Source organism: Felis catus, chromosome A3, assembly GCF_018350175.1.
Source record: "Felis catus isolate Fca126 chromosome A3, F.catus_Fca126_mat1.0, whole genome shotgun sequence".
In the NCBI taxonomy this organism is placed as follows: domain Eukaryota; kingdom Metazoa; phylum Chordata; class Mammalia; order Carnivora; family Felidae; genus Felis; species Felis catus.
Window position 1 is genome coordinate 46,922,908 of NC_058370.1, and position 24,817 is coordinate 46,947,724.

The window sequence follows — 24,817 nt, forward strand, 5'->3', positions numbered from 1 at the left end:
TTGGACCACTTTGATTATGTTATTTTCAGTTCCTAGAATAGATACATTCAATGTTCACATAATTCCTAAATATAAAGAATCATATGTGCTACATCCATACATAAATATGTACATATACAAATGTATACATATATACATACATGTATATATGTATAGATGTGTGTAATATATATTTTATACATACATGTTTTATGCATACACATTTTATATATATAAATTTAAAAGTCATGAATTCTTTAATATTATAACTCATCCTCAACAAAAATGCAAGTGTGGCAAATAGCATGAAAATTCATGGATACTTCTGGAAACAAATGGAACACAGACAGAAGGAAGAAAGTGAGTGTTTGGCATCATTGGGAGATAATGCTTTGCTATGTGAGAATTTATTGCGTTCATGCTTTCTGAGAGAAAATTAATTGGTCCTTATTTACTTACTTATATTGGCTCTGTGCTTCCACTGATTAAATCCGCCTTATACTTTGAAGTCTATTCAACCTCAGATGTTGGCAATGGCACGACCCACAAACCTTCATGACTTTTACATCAGTCATTCTTTGTTTTGGGGGTGTAAGGCAAGGAATGTAGAGAAGCATTTGCCTGGGGCCTGAACTTTGTTCATCTCAAGATGGAAGGATCAATGTGTGGCATATGTTCGCTTGCCCTGGTTTGTTTGTGATATTTAGGACCTCTAAAGTGTGATCTCTCTTGCTCAACCAAAGGGTAGTACTGTTTACTATTTAATATTTAATGATAATAATTGGTAATAATAAGTATATAATATTTAATCCCATAAGGTACACAAGAATTTTTTTAATCTTCTTCTATACCTCTTTATATCTTTTTTCTATTCTTTTTTTAAAATCTATTTTTATCTTTGAACCTATGTCTCTTGTAGCCAGCATAGAGCTGGGTCATTTTTTTAAATCCAGTTTGACAGGCTCTGACTTTTTGTTGGACTATGTAACCCATTCATATTTAATTCTATGATTTATACAGTTGGGTTTATATCTGCCACCTTAGTTTTTGTTTTCTGTCTCATATTTTTTTATTCTTCTATTTCTCCTTCACTGATTTGTTAAGTGAATATTTTCTGATATAGCATTTCAGTTTCAGTAAGTGATATTTTCATTATATTTTTGGAGTTTTTTTTAAAAACTAAACTTTATATTAGGTTCAGTTTATACATCTTAATGTATTGGAATTATCTTTAGATTACAGTTGCATTATTGTAGTCTGTATAGATTCAATCTCCTCTTTTTGTGATATTTTATGTGTATTATATGTTTAATTTTAAAAGTAAAAAAATACACTATAGTTATTCCTTTATCATCTGTGGTCACTTCCTTAGGCACAGTACAGCTTTGCTCCCTCTCATCTCCTTTGTGTTTTACTGGCAAATATATTATACACATGTCACATTTCTATATGTGATAAGTCCATTATTATATTATATACATATTACTTCATATAATTGCTTTTTAAATCCCATGTAAAAAGAAATTAGAAAAATATGCATTTATTCTGTTTCATATAATGACAAAATTACCTTTACTACTGCTCTTTTGTGTGTGTGCATATCAATTGAAATTCATGTTGAGTGTCACTTGTTTTCATTATAAAGGGTTTCCTTTAGCATTTCCTGTATGTCTGTCTGATAGCAACAACTTCTCCCAATTTTGTTTTATTAGTTTGTTTTTTAAAACAGGGGGAGTCTTTACCTCACCTTCATTTTTGAATGATATAGGATATCATTTGCTTTGCTGGATACGGGATTCTTGGTTGACTTCTTTTTTCAAAACACTTTGAGTATATTATGCCACTGCCTTCTGTGTCCCATTATTTTTGCTGAAAAGTCATCCATTAATATTATTGGGGTTTCATCATAAGTGATGAGATTTTTTTCTTGCTGTGTTCAAGATTTTCTCCTTGCCCTTGACTTTCAGCATTTATACTATATTATTTTGTGGATCTTTTTGTTGATCCTAGCTGACATCCTAAATATGTGGATTATTGATTTTCAATAAATTTTGGGAATCTTTTGCCATTATTTGTATGAATATTTTTCTGCCCCTTTTTGTCTCTCCTCTTCTTCAGGTGCACCTATCTATGTTGGTGCAATGGATGTTGTCCCACATTTTTCTCAGGCTCTGTTCATTTTTCTTCATTCTTTCCTCTTTCTGTTTTTCAGTTTGTTCCATCTCTCTCAGTGTGTTTTTGAGTTTGCTGATGCTTTCTTTCGCCAGTTCAAATCTACCATTGAAACCTCCAATGAATTTTAAAATTTCCAGCTAACTGTACTTCCAACTCCAGAATTTCCTTTTGGTTCTCTTTCAGAATTTTTTCTTCTTTATTGGTATTCTCTTTAATACAACATTCTCATCATATCTTCCTTTAATTCTTTTTTCATTCTTTACTTCATTCTTTGATATATTTATAATGGCTGTTTTAAAGTTTTTTGTTGTTTAAAGTTTTTATGTTGACTGCTTTTTTCTTGTACATGAACCATCCTTTCCTGTTTGCTTGTCTCAGTTTGTTGTTGTTGGAAACTGTACACTTTAGATAATATATTTTAAGAAATCTGGATAGTAATTCTCTCCCAACCCCAGGCCTGTTATTGTTATTTACTTGTTCATGTTTTAGTGACTGGCTATTTTTGTGAAAGTCTATTTACTACTCACACTGTAAATGCTGTTTCTTCTCAGGAAGGTGTCATTTGGGGGTATGTATACAGTCATCTGGGATGACAGTGGTATTAATTGGGTTTTCTTTCCCTCTTTCTCTGTTATGTTCCACTAATGCTGGCTGATTTCTTTATTGTTTTCAATAATGCCTTGGAGCAATCACTCTACAGATTGGAGTGATCCAATCAACTGTGGTTCCTTTGAAGGAATGTTTTCCAGTGCCCATGTGTGATCTTTGTTCTGACCCCACTTCTGACCTCAGTTGTCTTATTCTATGTTTCTATCTAGCAAACTAACTGGCCTGAAGTCTAGGCTGTATTTACATTAAATCCAAGATTGTTCTCTTAATTGTTTTCACCACAGCCTCCACTGTTCTGAGAGTAGGTGATCTTAGGTTTGAGCTTCTCCATGTTCTGTAGCCAATGAAGTCATTTTCTTTGGGAAGAGATTAGGAGCTACCTGTTTTATAGTTTGCTTGTCTCCCCATGCAAGTTCTCTGTGCCAGTGGTCTGAAGTTGATGGTAGGCAGAAATGGAAATCTTCCTTCTGAGTGATACCTTCATTACAGCAAGTTGGCACTAGGTAGAGGGGGACAGCAGCTTCTGAGTTTGCCCCTCCTGTCATGGAGCCACCACTTCATGAGCCAGATAAAGTGTGAATGGGTTCCCTGTATTCTCAGCATGAAGTGCCTATGACAGAGCCTTCTTTCTATAAGTGGGGTGTGGGTGCAAAAAGGGAGCCCCCACTTCTCCACTACATTTGCATGGGCCTTAGCCTCAGTCATCAGAAGCTGGAGGCGGGCTGAGAAATGAAGTCCTGCTCCTTCTGGGAAGAAAGCCCTGTGACTGGGAGCTGGGGGAGAGGAAATTCTATATTCTTGGCCTTCCCGAAATGGGAATGGGGCAAAGAGGGTTCATCCACCACACACTCTCACATATCTTACTGAATTTTCATAGATTTTCTTCTTTTGTTATTTGCCTTTAGGGCCATTTCTAGAAACTCTATATGTTTTTTTAAAAAATAATTTTCATCACTTTCTCTGGGGGAGCAGGTCACAAGAGTTCCCTATGTTGTCATGCCACAACTTGATTTCCCCTGGCCTTTATTTTTCTAAAGATAATTTTGCTGGATGTAGGATTTTTGGATGACAAATTTTCCCCACCGCACCCTGACCACGGCACTTTGAGTATGTTGCCCCACTGCCTTATACCTCCATAATTTCTAATTAGAAGTCACTTACTAATATTTTTAGGGTTCGCTTATAGTGAAGCTATGTTTTTACCCTATTGCTTTCAAGATTTTATCTTTGTCTTTGTCCTGAAACATTTTGACTGTGATATATCTGAATGTGGATCCTTTTGTGTTCATCCTCCTTGGAATTTGTTGAGCTTTTTGTTTGTACAGATTAATGGTTTTCTTTGTATGTGGAAGTTTTCAGGCATTATTTCTTCAAATATTTTTTCTGTCCCTTTTTACCTTTCTTCTTCTGATGCTCTCAATACATGTGTATTGGTGTGCTGACAGGTTTCCCATTACTCTCAGGAGACTGATTCCTTGTTAACCATTCTTTTCTCTTTCTATTACTCAAACTTAATAATCTCAAATGATAAGTCTTCTAGTATTCTGATTCTTTTATTTTCCTCTAGCAGCTCAAATCATTTGATATCTTCTATGAATTTTCAATATCAGATATTATTCTTTCCAATGTCAGAATTTCCATTTGTTTTTAAAATAGTTCCTCTTTATTGACATTCTCTACTTGATAAGTCATCAGTGTCACAACTTCCCTTAATTCTCTAAACATAGTTTCCTTTCATTCTTTCAACTTATTATAATAGCTACTTTAAAAAATTTTGCTCCACTAAACATCTTTGACCCTCTCAAAGACAGTTTCTATTACCCACCATTTTCCTTTATAAGGGTCACACTATGCTGTTTATTTGCATGTCTCTTTTTATTCTGAAAAGTGGACATTTAAAATAATATACGGTAGCAATTCTGGATTCCGATTACTGCCCTCTTCTCACCAGAGGCTTGTTGATGTTTCTGGGTTTTGTTATTTTATTTGTATAGTGTTTGCCTGGACGAATTCTTGAAACATACTTCTTCCAATGTAGGCTGCCTGTGATTTCACAGCTCATTTCCCTCCACTTGTTTCTCCAGATCTTGTACCTAATAAAATAATTTCCTTAACAGATCTGTGGAACTACCAGCAACAGCTATCTTGCCTCTGTCCCTGGGCAGAACCTCTGGTGCATTATTGCATCAGAACTGGATATATAGGTAGTGTCCCACTTCTTGCAGAACGATACCTTCACTTTAGGAATGAGAGTTGGGAGGGACAAGTAGTATTCTCAGCTTGCCCTTCTCAAGTGGAACCTAGGTCTTACAAGCAGAAACTGAAGAGGGGCAGTGATGAGGGCTTCAGTATTCTTGGTCTACAAAAGCTTGGATCCATTCTCCATCAGAGGATTGGGAGTTGGCTGGGGTAAGGGAACCTCAGTCTTCTTGGCTGCCCCCTCCTAGAATAGAGAGGTGGAAGATCCTGTCAACCCCTGTTGGGGTGAAATCATAGCTATATACTTGGGAGCTGGACAAGGATAAAAGGAGACCCCGTCCTCTTGGTCACACCTACCAGGAGTAGAGCTTCAGTAACACAAGTGGGGTTGGGGGTGGCTGGTGGAAATAGGTCCTGACTCAAACACCATAGACACCCAGTCTTCTTTCCAAGGTTTAGTATTTTTTATTGAATAAGTGCTTTTCAATTTGCTGTATGACCTTAGGTCAATTTCCAGAGACTCTAAATGATTGTGATTTATGATTTTTACAAGTTAAATAGTTTCACTCTGGGGAGAATGTGTAGAAGTCCTCATATAGTCATTCCAGAAGCTCTGATTACATTCTTACTTTTTAATATAATAGCGTATCTCAGGTTCATTTGGTACAGTTCTTTTACGAGACCTGCACTCATTTTCCAAAGGAGTCCTTGTTCGTTTTAATTAGAAACAGTATCTAAAGATCATGGTTTGGTTGACAGATTTGCTAATTTTTCTTAGGCATATTATTCTTTGCAGTTTATACAACTAGGAAATGCTTTTTTTTTTTAAGGTAAAATACATCATGAGGCCATATTGGAAAGACTTATTCTCAACAAGACTAACACAACAATGTATTTTATCCCTCAACACACACACACAACACCATCGTTTTCACCAATAATACCAGAATAGAAATAAATCTCTTTAATATTGTTTTTTAGTTCTTTTTGTCCTTAGGTGATATCCAACTACTGATGTACAGTCAAATAATGTGTTAACGTAGCAATACCTCCTCTTAGAGTGTTTATACCACTAATTACACAATTGCCTTTGATTTTTAGGGATCATTTAATTTATTTCTTTATTCAAATTATATACAAATATTTAAATGGTTTCAAAATCAAATCTACATAAAAAGGATTCAAATAGTTTATTTATTTATTTTTTCAACGTTTATTTATTTTTGGGACAGAGAGAGACAGAGCATGAACGGGGGAGGGGCAGATAGAGAGGGAGACACAGAACCGGAAGCAGGCTCCAGGCTCCAGGCTCCGAGCCATCAGCCCAGAGCCCCACGCGGGGCTCGAACTCACAGACCGTGAGATCGTGACCTGAGCTGAAGTCGGAGGCTTAACCGACTGAGCCACCCAGGCGCCCCTCGAATAGTTTAATTGGTAACCCTGTATCCTCCACCTTATTCTCTTCCTTCTTCATAGATTGACATTTAACTTATTTCATTTTATTTTTCTAGTGCTTCTTAAAAAAGAAAGCCCACATACACATGTATTCATATTACTTTTCTGGGTATCATGAGAATGAAATACATTTTTTTCTCTACTTTGCCTTTTTCCTTTTTAATAATACATCCTAGAATACAGTCTATAGTAATATATAGAAATAACCTTCATTTATTATGGCTTATTTGCTGGAATTGATTTTTCCTTCCATATTCATGAATAATTTTGAATACAGGAATACCTCGGAGATGTGGGTTTGGTACCAGAACACTGCCATAAAGTGAATATCTCAAAAAAGTGAGTCAAAACTTTTTGGTTTCCCCAGTTTATACCAAAGTTATGTTGATATTACACCATAGTCTATTAAGTATGTAATAGTTCTATGTCTAAAAATAAGTATATACTCTAATTAAAAATACTTTACTGATTAAAAATTGCTAACCATCATCTGAGCTGTTAGTGAATCATAATCGTTGAACGCAGGTCACCATAACAAGTAAAATAATAATGAAAAAGTTTGAAATATTGCAAGAATCACCAAAATATGACACAGAGATACAAGTGAGTGAATGTTGTTGGAAAAAAGGTGCCAAAAGACCTACTTGATTCAAGGTTGCCACAAACCTTCAATTGGTAGGAAAATGCAGTATCTGTGAAGTGCAATAAGGCGAAGTGCAATAAAATGAGATGTGCCTGCATAATTGACTCCTGGGGTGGGGGTGACTGGAATACAGTCCCTTGGGGACCTCAGCCATTGAGGTGTGGACTCTGGTCTCTGGGATCTTGCTGCAGCCACAGCAGTTCACATTAATTTCTTTCATGTGTTGGACACCTTACAGTATTCCAATCAAGGAAGGGACACTTGTTGAGATGAGCACTGGGTGTTTTATGGAAACCAATTTAACAATATATTTAAAAAGAAAGCACTGCATCACGAGGATGAAATATAGCTAATATTGCCAAATAACTTTTCCTCTTTAAAGGGAAATTTTTAGCAATAACGTCCATCTTTGTTTATTTGGAAATTTTATCTTTAGAATTTTTATTTTCCTTTGCCAGTTAATTTAGTATTATTGAAATTTAGAATTTGAGATCAATAAATCTTTGTTGTAATCATTAACTGCCATTATGGCAAATTTTTACACTTTCATGAGCTACTCACTTAATATTTAAAAGTCAGTTCATGATTGGACACCCGAATGCTTATAGCAATGCTAACAACAATAGCAAAATTATGGAAAAATCCCAAATGTCCATCATAGACTGATGAATGGATAAATAACACATGGCAAATATATACAATGGATTATTACTCAGCGATCAAAAAGAATTAAATCTTGCCATTTGCAACAATGTGGATGGAACTAGAGTGTATTATGCTAAGTGAAATAAGTCAGGCAGAGAAAGATATATCTTTTCACTCATACGTGGAATTTAAGAAACACAGCAGGTGAACAGGGGAAGGGAAGGAAAAACAAGATGAAAACAGAGAGGGAGACAAACCATTAGAGACTCTTAAATACAGAGAACAAACTGAGGGCTGCTGAAGTGGAGGTGGGTGAGGGGATAGGCTAAATGGGTGATGGGCATTGAGGAGGTCACTTGGGATGAGTACTGGGTGTTATATGTAAGTGATGAATCACTGAAACCAATAGTACAGTGTGTGTTAACTAATTTGAATTTAAATAAACAAACAAACAAATAAATAAACAGAACCCCCCTCAAAACCCCAAAACAAAAAACAAAACAAAACAAAAAGATTTGACACCTAAGTTCATCAATGTGTTGGACAAAGTCTGAGTTCAGAGTATGTCTGTGTTGGAGCAAATCACGTCCTGTACCTAGACAATTCCCTCAAATCCTCCCAACCCCCAGTATAAGATTTCTTTTTCCTACTTTGCACTTTTTCTTTCTCTTCTATTTCAGTTACAATGAAGTTGCAACCTCTAGATAGGAGGTATTTCTTAAGCTTACAAAAATCTATGAATTTCAAATAATTGAACTCATCCTCCATTAATCTAAATATACTTTTAAAATTAGATATTTATCTGTATAAAAGTAAACATAAAATTTCATAACCATGCATTGAGAAGTTTCTCAGGTATGGAATTTTGTTGACCCATAATTCATCTAAAAATACAACTATGAAACTCATTTCATCTATTTTTCAAAGAAAAATGTTTTTAAAAATTAGATGGATATGGTCAAGACTGTACCTTTAAAATAACAGAAATGGGAATTGATATGAGTTGTTTGACTAAATTTGTATGCGACCATTAATTATTACATGAGAGTCTAATAAAAGGTGTTCCAGCAAGCAAGCGAAACATGTTTCTGTCAGTCTATGTTTGTTTTATACAATGTATAGGCATGTGTCATTCTTTTTTGAAATGACTTCCATTCAATTCTACTTACTCTGGAAATGAATTTCCCACCACTCTGCTCCTTTTTTTTTCTCTGTCCTCTGTCAAAATCCCCGGGTATTTTGAATTTCTTGAGTATCCTCCAGAGTGGGGATGCCCTTTGTCACTAGACCTTGCTTTCATCTGGTAGAGCAGGTGGCCCCCTGGGGAGAGAAACTTTCAGTGGCATTTGTCACACTGGGCTCTCTGGCTCTGTTACTGATGTTGAAGCAGACAAATTAAGGAACAAAGCTGAAGTCATTTTCCGAAAAAAAGTCCCGTTGGGTTTCTGAGCTGTATCTGCTATGCAAAAAAGTGGTTAAAGAAGCTTCAGAAGGCTGAAGCTCTCCCCTGGAAGGGACCTTGCTGTGGGTCAGCTCACCACATCAGAGGCCCCACCAACATACACTGACCATTGGTCCTGGGGTTTCAGGATTTTGTTTTCCTTCAAGAGACTAGATTTCATGTTCCTTATTGAGCGGCCTTTCTTTCTCATTCTGGGGTTATTTCCACATAAAATAGGGGAGAGAATCCTCTTTGCTTTGGTTGAAGTTGATTTCATTGTGAGATTTCTTTCTTTTTTTGAGTTTTATTATTTATTTTTTATTGAAGTATAATTAACATACATACAATGGTATATTAGTTTCAGGTGTACAATATAGTGACCCAACAATTCTATGGATTTCTCAGTGCTCATCACAATAAGTGTACTCTTAATCTCAGCGATCCCCCCACTTACCCTCCCTCTGGCAACCTCCAGTTTCTTCTGTCTTTAAGAGTTTGTTTTTTGTTTGCATGTTTTTCTTTGTTTGTCTGTTTGTTTTGTATCTTAAGTTCTACATATGAGTGAGATCATATGGTATTCATCTTTCTCTTGTTTCACTTAGCATTATGCTCTCTAGGTCCATCCATGTTGGTGTAAATGGCAAGATTTTATTCTTTTTTTGTGGTTGAGTAATATTCACTATATGTTATATATTACATTTATATTATGTTATATATTATTCCATTATGTATACATTTATACTACATCATTTATATACATTTATTTATCAATGGACACGGGTTACTTTCATAACTTGGCTATTGTAATTAGTGCTGCAATAAACATAGGAGTGCAAATATGGTTTTGAATTAGTGTTTTCATTTTTTTGGGGTAAATAGCAGTAGTACAATTGCTGGATAGTAGGATAGTTCTATTTTTAACTTTTTGAGGAACCTCCATACTGTTCCCCAGAGTGGCTGCACCAGTTTGCATTCCCACCAACAGTGCATGAGGTTCATTTTGCCCCACAACATTGCCAAAACCTGTTGTTTCTTGTGTTTTGGGTTTTAGCCATTCTGATAGATGTAAGGTGATAGCTCATTATGGTTTTTGTTTGCATTCCTCTGATGATGAGTGATGTTAAGCATCTTTTTAAGTCACTGTTGGCCATTTATTTGTATCTATTCTTTGAAAAAATGTCTGTTCAGGTCCTCTGTCCATTTTTGAAATCATTGTTAGATGTTTTAATCCATCTGCCAACGCTGGCCATCTTTGATGGCTGAAGACGATCAACTCTGAAACGTCCTCTGTCTTTAGCCTCTACACAAGAGCGGGAAATGAGTATTACTGGCCCCAAGAGGACATATACTTCCCTATCCTCTAAATTTTTCCCTAACTTTGGCTTTGGTTTTCAACAAACCTTAGCTGGTAGCCAAGAAAAATACTTTTAAGAACACCCCTTCAAAACTGAAAGGGACAAGAATCATAAATTTAAAAATAATTATAATGAAGCAGGAAGTCTAATCTCATGCTCCCCTCTCCCCTTGACACCTGTATCAGGGGCCTTGTGAGTGGAAGGTGGGCGCCCATTTCCCTAAATGCTGTACATACATCAGAGCTGAGTGCTGCCCTCCACCTTCACCAGAGACACATTCCTGGACTTTGGGCAACGTGCATGCTTCAGAGGAAGAGAAACCCTGGCTTTGACTTGAGGCCTCTCACTCAAACCTGAGAGGAAAATCTGTGTGTGAGTCTTGGTTCCCCAAAGGAGAGAAAATGAGAAGGCACTTCCTATCCATTAAAGTATCCAAACATTGCTGAGGGAAAGTTAAACCAGTCCAGATGCTAAGAACGTTAAGTCTAAAGGAGTTCAGAAGCCCTACAGACTGCCAAGAAAATGTTAGGGTCGCACTTCATCTAGGTTAGTTTCCAGTTGGTTCTAGGGGCAGGCAACTAACTTGCTTGTAGAGTTCAAGAACTAGGCTTGAGCCCAGTGAGGCTGGCCTCTTCTCCTTATTCTGGTTCATAGAAGGAAAATTCTGGAAAAGATGTGGGTGGGAGTTAAAGAGGTCAAGAATGCCTCCTCCAGAAAGGAGAGCATCACAGCCAGAGGAAGCAGCCCACCATCTCAGGACAGAGCCATTCTTCAGAGTTCCATGTGTTACTCTTGAAGACAGTGTTGAGGAGAGAAAGCCACCAGAGCAATAAATCAGTACAAATAAATATTTGCTATTTTTGTAAAAATAAATATTTTAAGTATAAACAAATGCATAGATAATGACAGAGGCACTTCTTGCCCCATCAGCATAATAAATGAGAACATTAAAACCTTGACCAGTATCACTGAAAAGGACCGTAATGAATAGCTTTTGTTTTTTATGCTTAGCTATGGAACTATCCTGAAAATCATACAATTGTACAGCAAGAGAAAAAAAAATTCTGTAGGAATGTTGGAAATGTATGTAAGCATACAAGCAGGCAGTGAGATGCTGTCTAACAAACAACTTTTTTTAATAGAACACTTATAGGTATATCTTTTTCCTCCAATGGGATTTCATATCATAAAGTATAATATAAAAGAGAGCTAAGTTAAATTAAACAAATAAATTTTCACAAAATACCTACTGTAAGAAATGCTAGGTAATTTATAATTCATCTTATTTGCTAATAAGATTCAGGCCCTTGCCAAGAAATAACCTCTTTCAATGATATTATTTTGCTGAATCCACAGGGGACAGACTGTCAGCTAAAACCTTAATTTTCAGTTTTTATTTTGATAAGATGGATGTTCAGATTGTTCTCTCCTTTTTAAAAAGTTGAGCCTTGCATCTTCTCAGAATGAGAGAGTTTCTTTTCTTTCCTTTCTACAGTAGGTAGTGTCTGAGCAGTGGAGGCTGAACGCATGAGGTATACTGCAGAGACAATCATAAGATGTGGTGGAATCCCTACAGCACTAAAAGGTATCTGCTTTCCTTGTAGAAAGCATGCTGCCTTCTGAGTCCTCTTAATTAATGCTTTTCATCAAAAGAAATGATGACCTATGGTTTCTGTTTTAATTGAATTGGTGCTTATGGTGGACTGTATCATGTTCAAAGACCGAAAGATTCGATATTCATTTGTGCCTGGTTTTAAGCTTTCTGAGCTCTCTCTGTTTGGTATTCACTACAGTTGAGTGGATTTGGGGGGGGGGGGGTGGAAATCTGTATTGTATTTGTGTAAAATTACAAAGTATCAGTGGTCTAGATCTGATGTTATACTCACATGTTTTCCCTAATTTTCTTTTTATTACCCTTTGCATAATTGCAAGGCAATGCAGCCTTCCAATTACAGGGACCACTGGCAAACATAAACAGCAACTCAGCACCAGCGGGCACTCGTTTCCTGCAGCACATGCCACCGTGCCATTCCTCAAAAATGCACCCACAGCTTACTCACAATTATAGATGCCACAGGAACAGGGAAACAGATGCCCGGGGAAGAAAACAATGATGGCTGAACCTACTGGCCAATCTGTGAAAGCCAGCCCGTGTGGTGAAAATGAGAAAAGACAAAGTATTCATGGTTGAATCTATGGGCCACATTGCTAAGGTCAAAAATCTAGCCATCTAGGGCCAGATTCAATAAAAATCTGTCTGGATTTTATGCCAAGCCATGCAGGCCTGGAAAAATCAATTTTCTGGAACTTGTGAAGTCTTCCATAGTCGAGGCAGACAGCATTCCTGCTGATTCTTACTCAGAGCAGGCTTGGGAGGCGCTCCAGAGGCCTGGGTCAGTCCTGAGTCTTAGATGTTTTGAGCAGGTTCTAGCAGGAATGAAAAGGGGTGAGGAACATGCATGTAGCCCCTTGTCAGTCTCTGCATGTCCATGCATGGAACTATCGGGTGGCATTCATTCATTGATTTTTTTTCATTTATTCATCAAACATTTTGAGGCTCCAACCCTGTGCCCAGTGCTATGCTATAGGCTGGGAAAATTGAGATGGAATCACAACATGACCACAATTAAACAGCCAATTGCAGTAGCATGTCATAGAGATTCCTTAAAATATGTAAAGGATCTTATGGAAGCACTAAAAAGAGGCATCTCATTAACTCTGGAAGAGTTAGAGAGTTTGTCTGGGAATGCTTTCCCCAGGAGGCAACAAGTGAGATCAGCCTTGAGGTTTGGATATAGAATAAGGGCAAAGAGAAGGACCAGCGCATTAGACTGAAAACCTCAGGGACAATGGTGTGGAGGTGTGTGTGTGTGTGTATGTGTGTGTGTGTGTGTGTGACAGAGAGAGAGAGAAGGAGACAGACACAGGAAAAGAGAGAGAGTGAGAGAGACAGGCAGAGACAGACAGAGATGGCAGAGAGGTAGTTCCCAATCTTATATAGTAAATGGGGAGGAGGCAGACAGACTGGGGCCAGAAAGCCAAAGCCACCAACAGTTTTAAGCAGAAGAGGTGCATACTATCCTTACATTTTAGAAAGAACCTGGAGATGTGTGGACAATGGAGTGGAGCAAAGATGAAGCCAGATGAGGGAGATGGCTTTGGAGGTCATCACAGTAATCACAGTGAGAAGTGAGTTGGGGCAGATGCACTGAAAAACTTCATGGCAATAGAATCATGGGGCTCAGGGCCCGAGTGGTTGGGTGGAGAGATGGAGGCACGGGGGACAATGCCCCATTCTTGCTGATCAGACAAGGATAGAGGGAAGGGAAGCTGTGGAGGGCAAGGTAATAAAATGAGATGTGTGCCTATGCTAGGAAGGTTGGCAGACACTTTGGAACATAATTCTGAGCTGAGGATAAAGTGGGGGGGGGTCATTAGTCTATGGGCAATGGTTATAATCTGGAGTATAGATGACGGAAACAGACCAAAGAGAAAAAGTCAAGTGAAAAGAAACAAGGCTTGGGGACAAAGTCTTAGTACTAAGATCAGGCTGAGGTGGTGGAGAAACTCAGAAAGCCATCAGAGGGTGGCACATAGAGAGGAAAGCCAGCAGAGAATAAAGTCCCAAATGCAAGAGCAGAGAAAGCTCTAAGACACATGGGGCCAGTTTTATATTCTGCAGATTGGCCAAGCAAGACAAGGAGTCCTCAAAGGGGCTGGGTTTGAGACTCAATGATAAACAGCCCTGCATTACATAGACCTTATGGAGGCTATGTTTAGTGTCATAAGCACAAAAGATAAATTATCAGATAAAGTCTCTCCTGAGACTTCAAGCTGGGCAAGTTCAGTGAGTGTGACTTCTTGAATCTTCCATTTACATTGGAGGGATACCTCTAGTGGATTGTGTCCTGCCAGCCAAGGGAAGTCTTTTTTTTTTTAAGCTTATTTATTCATTTATTTTGAGAGAGAGAGAGAGAGAGAGAGAGAGAGAGAGAGAGAGAGAAGAGAAGAGGAGAGGAGCAGAGAGGAAAAGAGAGCAGGTACTGTCAGTGCAGAGCCTAAAGTGAGGCTCAAACTCACGAACTGTGAGATCATGATCTGAGCTGATGTCAAGAGTTGACGCTTACCCGACTGAGCCATGAAGGTGCCCTAGGTCAAGGGAAGCCTTAAGTGGGGGATTATTAACCTTGTGTATTTCCAAATGTTTTGCTCTGTAACTCTAGTGAATTACCCCTTAGAATGCAAAAGTGGCCTCCTCATGTTCCCTGAATCAGGCTCCAAGTACCATTTCTCACTGTGGCCACACGGTTCATTGGTGGAATAAAATGTCATATAAGACTATGCAGAGTGGATTGGGATTTGTTACCCTGGTGATTTCTTTTTTTTTTTTTTTCTCATTTTTCCACATTGAATCTGAAGGTGGGGAGAAAACACACCTAGAGTAAACTGATGCTATGACATCCAGGGGATGACCTCTATGTGCTCTGCCATTTTAATAGGATATGCTTTGCCTTACTAGTGTTGATACTGCCAGTGCTCCATCCACACCCCCTTGACACATGCTCCTTCTGCATCATTGCTGGCTTCTTACCTCAAGTGCTGGAACTGCACCAGAGCTTCTTAGCCCATGCTTGGGGCAGGCCAGAAAGGCTGTGGAGTTCACGTTTGTCTGCCAGGAGCAGCCCTCAGACAATAACTTCTGGGAATAAGTGGATTTGCCAATGTGATTGGTGGATATGGCAGTGCTGAGGCATGTTTGACACAGTCTCTCAGAGGTCTTCAGCAGGATTAATGTAGAAACAGGTTTGATTTACACCCTTTATTTGTTATCTTCCCTTCTGTTTCATTTTCATACTACTTTATGAGTGGTTACAGGGATCACTCCCAAGTTAAGTACTGCCACCTTGTCTCAAGGTAGGGGAATCTAACCTAACTGCCAACCAAATTCAAACAAAAAAACTCAAATGTAGTTGAGCTGGTAAAATTCACGACCAAAGAGAGAAAGTAGTACCATTTCAGGTATAGTAAGGATGAATTTTTTGTAACTTTTTAAATGTTAATTTATTTATTATGAGAGACTGAGAGAGAGAAAGGGGGAAAATCCCAAGCAGGCTCAGCACAGTCAGTACGGAGCCCGACCCTGGTCTCAATCCCACAAACTGTGACATCATAACCTGAGCTGATATCAGGAACCAGACACTCAACCAACTAAGCTACTCAGGTGCCCCAGGAATGAGTTTTTCAGGCCCCAAATCCAGGTCTGAAAAAAAGGGAACTTTATTTTTCTAGTACTAAGTTTAACTTTGATTTGACACCTCATTTTATCAAGTAACAAGCGCTTAATCTCAACCCATTTTAGGTAATCTCCATTGATTTGGTCCTCTCCTCTCCCACCTCTGCTTGTCTCTCTGGGGCAGTGTTTAAATTCCAGGAAACTTACAAGGCACCAATTCCCAGGGGCGGGATGTGAGGACCTGGCCAATGGCAAGCGCCTGTCCACTGCAGTTGCTGAGCAACAGTGCCTGTTTGTATCCTCACTGTCAGCATCCCTTCTAGCAGCATCCAACAATATGCCTATGGCCTCATGATGACTTCAAGCCTCCTGCCACATAGGTTTGGCTCTGTTCTAGTCTTCATGCCTTTAAGGACTCTTAAAGTTCATTTCTATCAGTTACTTCCACATGTCCTCAGCTGCCTGGAGAAGTGGTGACTGGCCTTTACCAGGACCACTGGGGTGCTTCGAGGCTCTGTGGCGGGGGGGTGGGGGCGGTCTCACTAGCTCATCTATCTAAATACCATTGGAAGCCTTTTTAAATTTTGCTAATTTCATATCATGCCAAAGAATCAGAAGAACTCTGGGTCTTGCCACCTATTCAGGCCCCCAAGACAAGGCTGTTCTGTTTTCTTGACCTCTGTCTCTTCTGTCTTTCTTGATCTCTCTTCCCTGCCAACCGGCAAGTTCTCCACTGGTTTGTAGGCAGGGCCCACCTCAGCCCTGGAACAACACTAAGGCACTAACAGATGGTAGTTGAGGATAACACCCCTAGCTTCCTTGAAGCCTCCTGGTGGGACAACTGAATTGTGTTCTACTTATTCTGAGGTATGTGCTATCCTGAGGGCCTTGAGCCCCAACTGCTCACAGCAGCAGCACTATGATTAATACCCTCTTTACTGGCATTGTCTCCTTCCTTGTCATGTTTCCCAAGTCTTCCACTCCAGGTAACTGGGATCACTTCTCAAATCAATACCTGCCCCCAAGCCCTGCTTTAGGACTGCTTTGGGGATTACCCAATTTGAGACACAGTCTCTTCCACTTTGGGGTCTTACAAACACATGCCACCAACACCCCCCTCCCCACCCCTATTTGTGGTATTACAACGTGAATTCAGGCTGGTACCTGTGGGAGTGGTATGGTAGAAACAGAGGTTGCCAATGTCAGATTAAACCATGCCTTTGATTTAGCAAAGTGTTGGTAACGGTGGCAACAAAATTGCTTACCAGAACGCCTGAAAGAATTTGTTTGGCATTGTAAGATATGCTTCCTAATGGCTGGAAAGTAGGATGATTTTGGGGGTGGAGGAGGCAGTGAGAGTCTCTGTCAGTTAGTAACCCAGGCAGGGGTGGGAGAGCGGAGGCAGGACAGGTGTGTGTGTGTGTGTGTGTGTGTGTGTGTGTCTGTGTGTATAGAAGCACTTCATAGTGGAAATATAAGAGACCATTTCAAATAGAGAGCTAAGTCAAAACACCCAAGAAGCCGAAGTGTGAGGTTCTCCAGTTCAGAAGCCTGGCTGGTCTAACTCAGTGAGTAGGCCAGCCATAAAGACCAAGAGTAACTGCAGAAACCATGAGGGGCCAGCAGTTTCCTGTTTCTTATATTCAAAATTTAAGAGGCAGGCAGGGAACAAGTAAGAACAGCATGCCTCGAGCACCAGCCTTCTCTGATGCATGAGTGGAGATCATCCATTCTACAGGACTGCCCTTCTCCCATGGTCTTTGCCTAGTTTACCCTGAAGGTGGCAGGAGCTCTTTGTCCTTTCCCATCTGGGAAGCTGGGGCAGGGAGACGGAGACCAGGGCAGACCCCACCACAGTCCATGGAAAGGCTCCCTGCTAATGGAAAGCACTGGTGCCCTTGCCGCCCAAGTTGGCTTGCTTCAATTCGTCACGGAGGCACAAGGTTGGTAACTCACCATGAAGTCAGCGGAGCAGAGAAAATATTTGCCTAAAGATTAGCAGGGGAAGCCCCTCTGGATTTCCAACATGCCGGGCCTGACAAGCTCCAGGTTTTCAAATACCTCAGACCAGAGAGGGGAAAATATAGCGCAGGTGTGTGTGTGTGTGTGTGTGTGTGTGTGTGTGGTGATGGCAGGCATTTTACACACAAAGCTAGTTGTCGTGGAAAAGGCCCTTCCTTCCATTCCTGGTCACACAAACTCCTGAAAATGCCACTCAGGCAGTGCCTCTAAGTACTGAAAATCTGGTTTTGTTAGTAGCATGGGGGGCTCTTGCTGGTGCACTGGAGACTCAGGAGGGCTTAGCATGCTGCCCTCCAAAGAGGAGCTCTGCAGATTGAATCATCGGTTGAAGTCCCATTCTGTTGGTTATATGGTCCCAGGGCCTTTTAGTGTTTCTAACTGAGAACTTTTAGGGCAGAGAAGGACAATGAGCTTTTACTCCTGGGGCACTGAGGGTACATACAATTTCAGGTTACCCTGACAAGTTTGAACTGTCTTTCAAGCCGGTTCTTTTTATGTTTGAAAACTTAGGTAAATTTTGTGTATGTTAATTTTAGTATAATACAATATTTCAAATGTCATTAAATAGGATTTACATCATATTGTTCTATGGCTTCATGTCCTTGGCAACTGACCTTGTATCATTTTATTTCCCAAGTGTGAGAAACAAAGTAAGGGACAATGTAGAGGACCCAGGACACGAATTGGGGGCATTTTACCTGGTCTGCACATTTGGAACCTTGGGAATTTGAGTAAGTATTCATTGTGATTCTATTTTATTCCTTTTCTTCATCAGCCAAAAGGTGGGGGTGGGGTGGGATGGGACAATATTTGAGTGATAATTTCTAATCATTCTAATCATAACTTGTATGATTTGATATACTCTGCTTATGTTTTACAAATATGTTCTCACGTTTAAGTAAACTGAGCATACAACTATTACTGGAAATGAATTGACAAAAAGTATTTAAGAGAGTAAAAGATTTAGCAGTGGATGACATCATTGAGCAAACCACATCCCAGGGGCCGGTTCTGAAGATACTGACAACCTGGAGAACCAAAGGGGAACAGTAAGTAAGGAAAACAATTCACACACTTGCTGAAAGACTGACATGACAGTTATTCTCAGTGTGACTGATTTTGGGGATGCATGTTTCAGTAGGTTGGAGAAGGTGAGTAAGGAGGTGGGAAAATGTGACTTTTTTGTCATTTAAAATTTTTTAATGTTTATTTATGTTAGAGAGAGAGGGAGAGAGAGAAAGAGAGAGAGAGGGCACACATGAATGAGGGGGAGCGGAGAGAGAGGGGGACAGATGATCTGAGCAGGCTCCAGGTTCCACGCTGACAGCACAGAGCCTGATGCAAGGCTCAAACCCATGAACTCTGAGGCCATGACCTGAGCCAAAGTTGGATGCCCAACCGACTGAATCACCAGGCACCCCTGTAATTTAAATTTTGATAAAATCTTAATACATACAAAATATACAAAACCATATATTTTTTCCCACACATTTGAGAATAAGTTGAGGACATGATTTTATGACACTTATTCTTCCATTTACTTCCGTGTGCATTTCTTAAGAACCAGGGGTTTTCTCTTACTGCTCACAGTCCTATGATCAGAATAACCCACATTTAGATTTTGCCATTTGTTCCAATAATTGGCAGTGCCCTGCACAGCGGTTTTATTTTCTTTGTCCAGGATCCAATCAGGGATCATTCATGACATTTAGTTATTACGTGTTTTAGTTCCATTTATCTGGAACAATACCTTAACGATTCTTCATCGTCCTACAGAGTTCTAGCCAGTTATTGAGTAGAAAGTTCCTTACTTTAGGTTTGTCTGTTTCCTTAAGATTAGGTTCAAGTTATGCATTTTTGACAATACCACATGAGGTAGCTTGCCCCAGCACATCCTACCCAGAGGCACGTGAAGTTGGTTTGTCCCATTTTGGGTGCAAATAATTTCATCATTTGGTTAAGGCAGTTACTTTTATTTTAAATCAGATCTTTGAATTAAATATGCTATATGGTTAAGACTTGCTGCTTCCCCTGGTTTCTCAGGAAACCAGAAGGAAAACAGCCTTACTGCAACAGTGCCACCTGCTGAAAAAGAGGGAATGCTTTCCTTAGAATTCAAGTCCCCAGACACGGTTTGTATGTTGATGCCTTCCAAATGTTACTTAACAGAAAGTTAAATCTGAGCTTTCCAGAGATGGGGTTGGTTAGATAGTGAAGCTTGGGGTGAGGACTTTAGGGAGCACCTGAAGAAGAGCAGGGCTGCATGGGTCCGAGGAGTTCAACCCCTAAGAACACCTGAGATTGGAACTCCTAATTCAGGGATGGAAAGCACCAGAGCTGTGATCAGGCTCCACCATAACATCCAGCATCCCACTGGGCAGGTCAGGGTGGGCAGTGCCCCAGGGCACCGGGCACCCACTGGCCCTACCAGAACTGCCTGGCCCGTCATCTTGCTGCTTAGTGTCCTTTCATCTCTATAACGTAGTTATTTAGGAACCTTAACTTGTTCCAGTGTTTGCCTCATTGTTTGTCTGGAAATAATAAGAACTGTTTGTCTCGCTATATAATTCGAGAGAAAGGCTGGCATTCCCCTCCCACCATGGAAAACGCTCAGGAATGATCTCTATCATCTTGCAATCATGCTGGTCACTGACTAAACTGTTTTCTTCAAAGAGTTTTTTGATCTCCTCTATACTAATCAGAAATCTGAACCTGAAAATCATAGAAGATAAACGGGAGGGTCCAGGTCTGATATGTTCTGTGTAACTGCCTATGTGTGCAATATTCCTAGAAGTGTATAAGGGCATGAGATGTACTGGTGACATTCAAATTTGGACCAAGTTGTTTCCTCTTGTTATTGATCATTTTTAACTATCAAGAGCTCACAGCAGGCCTGAAAATGGAAGAGAGGAGGGAAAAGGGGAGGTGATCTTGGTTTTAAAGTTATATTTGGAAGAGTTAATTTGCAATTTGAGTGCTAAAGCCAAGAATATCAGGTATGATCATCTCAGTCTTGATTAATTATAAATAGTGTCTAGGCAAATGGAGGGGCCAGTGCACTGCTTAGACCACAGCTGGGACTCCAGGCTGTGCATTTAACTGAACAAACGCAGACAGGAACCGATCCCAGAAGAATGAGCAAAACAAGAAGAAACTGAATGTCCTGCCATATTAGAAATGATTAGGAACTTAGGAAGCCCTGGACTTGGCCAAGAGTTAAAATAAAGGGAACAGGATGGCTGTGCAGGATTATTCACAAGCCTGATAGGGAGAGAGTTCTGAACTTAACTTTCTTTGACTCAAGGAGTAGTTAATAGCGAATTAAAGTTTTATGGTGATAGGTACTACCCTTATTATGAGGAATAAAGCACACTTCTAGCAGTTGAAAGTGTCCAAGGATGGTTTGAGATGCTCTGGAGGTGTTGTAGGAAAGGTATGTGTGGTCAGATTATACGACCTTAATGTTCCATTTACACTGAGAACCTGTAATTGCCTTGAACATTTGATCCATGGCTTGACCCAATCCACAGTCAATTTTTTAATCTTTAAATTTACAAACAATAAGTCAATAAAAACAAATTGGTTAGATTCTTTTATCCAAAACCAAGCTAGGGTCATGCAATTGACATTTGATTCCTGTGTCCTACAAATTATGTAACACATGAGAAAAACATATCTGTAAACAAAATGAAAATCCTTTAAGGGAAGCTCTTTGTAAAAAGAATTTGGCACTGAGTAAATTCCATACTTCTACTAAATGTTTAAACTTAATTACTGTATGATCAAGTTTACTTATTCCTAAAAAATTCTCTATCTTTATAAATTATTTAGAGTTCGTAAAGTCAGGCTGTCTGAATTGGGACTTTATAGCACATGGAACAATCCACAAGGAGAAAAAAAATTCATTTGTTTTGAACATTTTAAGATGCTATTAGGTTGGATCATGTGAAATTATTTGATGATTTTTAATTAAAATGTTTATTGAAAAAATATACATTTTTATAAAACATGCCATTGTGAGAATTAATAAAGATTATATGTATACTTTAATCATACCTTTACCCTTTATCTGTACATCTTACAAAACTATAGTGCATTTTTTATCTACATAATGGTAATTTTTACATGGTCCAATGTAGTACATTATAGATAGATGCCCCAAATCACAAGTTTGCCTGGCTTAGGCTATGTGGATATATCCTAAATTTGTAAAGCATTCAGGTACCTGTGACGACATTGAAACATGGGCCACTCCTGTAGTAATACATGTGCATGTAGGTTGTGGGAGAGGAGAGGTTTCAAGAAAGATCTAGTAGCAGGCAGCAGGGCTGGTGGCTGGATTTTTTCCCAAGTTTTTATTTAAATTCGAATTAATTAACATATAGTGTAATGTTGGTTTCAGGAGATGAATTTAGTGATTCATTACTTACATATTTTAAGAGGTCCTACAGAGGGATTAGGAAAATAAGTGTTGGGAAATAGATATGGTGCACTTGGGTGAAGACACAGAGTAGTTAAGAAGAAGATGCTTAGAGAAAGAAATCACAGATGCAAAAGAGGCTGGAGGGCATGGAGCAGGGGACAATCAAAAAGAAAAGACATGCCCTCGTCCCAGCCCTGCAAGAAAAGAGAGCAGGGATTTGGACTTTTAAGTGTAAATAAGGGAGTGCATTGTAAAATTCACTTGGTGCAGTCCTTGTTTTTTTCTATATCATATCTCCTGCAGAATGCTGAAGTACACAAAAATGGGATCCAGGTTGTTTCTGTTAAGGTGAGTAGAAGATGCATCTTTAGCCTCTCCTGCCTTGAAGTGGCCCATGCTTCCCCTTCGAAAGCCTGGAGTTACCACAAATGCATTAGAAAACTAATGGCATCCATGATGGAATGATATGAATAAAATATTCCAACCCTCTACGCTCTGGTTTTATCAGGCTACAAAACTCAATTCTCACACCATTCTGTCATCTGGAAAATAAACTGTAATATTATAAACTATAATAAACTTTGTAATATTACAAAGGGTTTCATTGACTTCAGAAAGACAGAAAACTACAAGGTGAACTGTAACAGGGATCAATAGGCTGTCAGAACATAATGGCGATAGTGAGTTGGTCCTGTGAGTCCAGAATGGAAACACTGGTGTCCCGGAAACATCCAAGAGGGTTCTGTTGGTTGTGAGCACGTCTTGAGCCAAAAATGTGATGGTCTGCCCCAATGCAAGTGTGCTTTTGCCTGAATTAATAAAGACCTAACAGTCAAATTCAGAAATCTGACCACCCCACTGTATGGGCTGGTTGACCACGTCTGGAGTAGTACTTCCGTAAGTCCCATATTTAGGATGGTTGGAGACAAAGTAAAAGAATGTGCAGATGAGGGGGAACAGAACAGGAATGGACACAGAGTTGATTTGCTATAAATATTTGTTCAAGAAAAGAAGGGGGAGAAGCAGAATGACTAGAGGAGAAAGGAGGTCGGGAGAGAGGGAAGGAATGAGGAAAGCACATAAAGTGATGACATGTGGTTATGATTTAGAGAATCTTTTTTTCAGAAGTGGAGATGAATAAGCTTAAAAGGAGAGAAGAAAATTTGTGAAAGGGGCTGAGAATATGGAAGTTAGGAGAAGCAGATACATACGCCTTGTGACGGCCTCACCACTGTAAATGTCATCTGGGTGCAACCCATAATTTGCGGTTGTCAAGGTTTAAAGCTTTAACTCCTGCCATTACCCCAGATGCTTAAGTAAGAATTCCAGTACTCTGAACTCCAGTTCTGTATCCCACCCCAAATTCCCTTGGGTGTTACACACATGCGAGAGTTCCAACATAAATATTTATAGGGCAAAGGACTTCAGAAAACACAATCCATGTTTTCCAAATGGTATTCCACAGAACCAACCAACTCACTTGCCTCCCTCTCTTCTCCTTTCCTTCCTCCATTTCTTCCTTCCTCCTTCTCTTCCTTTCTTCCTTCTGCTTCCCCTCCCTGCCTCCTCCTCTCTGTCTCTCCCTCTTTATTACCTGATTTCTTTGCTTCTTTCAACATATGCTTACTGAGCACCACTATCTTCCACACACCTCACCTACCATGTTGAACAAAACAGTTATATGGCTCCTGCCCTGATGGAGCTCACAGGCAAGTGGGGAAGACAATTGTGACTTTCATAAACCGTAAGTTGGATTTCCTTCATTACTATAGAAGTTCAACGTTTAGTCTCATAACTGTGGCGGGTATGATGCTCATGTATCTTTTAACCCAGCTATGAAAAACAAGTATATATATATATATATATATATATATATATATATATATATATATATATCTGGGCTTAATTTAATTCCCTAGTTCCTATTGCCCAATGGAAGGATTCTGTTTATTTTCAGGCTTAAAAATCAGCCCAATCCAGGAATTTCTCCCTTCAATTCACTAATGTAAACATGGTCCATTCTTGTTTGAAATTCTCTCTACTCAAGTTCTACACTTTCCTCTTTCTTCTTGGGATGGTACCTGAGATTCTTGGAGGTGAGGTCCATTATGGACTCAGGACTGTGGTAGGGGTAGGGAGGCACATGGGGTCTGGGCCAGTCTCGGAGCCATGATGAGATACAGCTCACCTCACCAGCTCCCTCATTGGGGTGCCCTGGTTCCCACAGTCACGTACATCTTCATGTACCCATTAAATTGGTGTCAGGTTCTTCTAATTCCCCAAAACATTTGAACTCATTTATGAACTTGATTGTCCTTTAAATTCACTAAGTTCAGCATCTGTCTTCATTGATTCCTTCATTTAACTTCCATTTGGCTGTTGATCTCTAGTTTCTTAAGGTACATTTTCATGTCATTTATCTTTCTTCTTATTTTTTATTAATAAAAATACTTAAGGCTATAAATTTTATTTTGAGTACTATTTTACCACATGGCATGGTTTGAGATTTATTGTTTTCCAAACATTATTATTTCTAAGGGGATTATAATTGAATTTTTAACTTCTTTTTTGACCCTTGCTTTAATTTGGATATTTGATTTTCCAATTTCCAAGGGGTTAGATTTTGTTGTCATTACTG

At 39.3% G+C, this 24,817-nt stretch overlaps 1 long non-coding RNA gene across 3 annotated transcripts in view; it reads left to right on the forward strand.

The window, feature by feature from the left end:
* LOC109498582 overlaps window positions 1-22,701 on the forward strand; it is a 53,550-nt gene extending 30,849 nt beyond the window's left edge. Inside the window, exons 3-7 of one of the 3 annotated variants that reach the window (XR_006594928.1) lie at window positions 6,695-6,756; window positions 11,997-12,086; window positions 18,394-18,487; window positions 18,656-18,805; window positions 22,483-22,701. This is a non-coding gene — a long non-coding RNA (uncharacterized LOC109498582). The remainder of the gene's footprint in view (window positions 1-6,694; window positions 6,757-11,996; window positions 12,087-18,393; window positions 18,488-18,655; window positions 18,806-22,482) is intronic. The other 2 variants (XR_002740823.2, XR_006594929.1) reach the window with 2 other exon arrangements.
* Window positions 22,702-24,817: the final 2,116 nt, after the last annotated feature.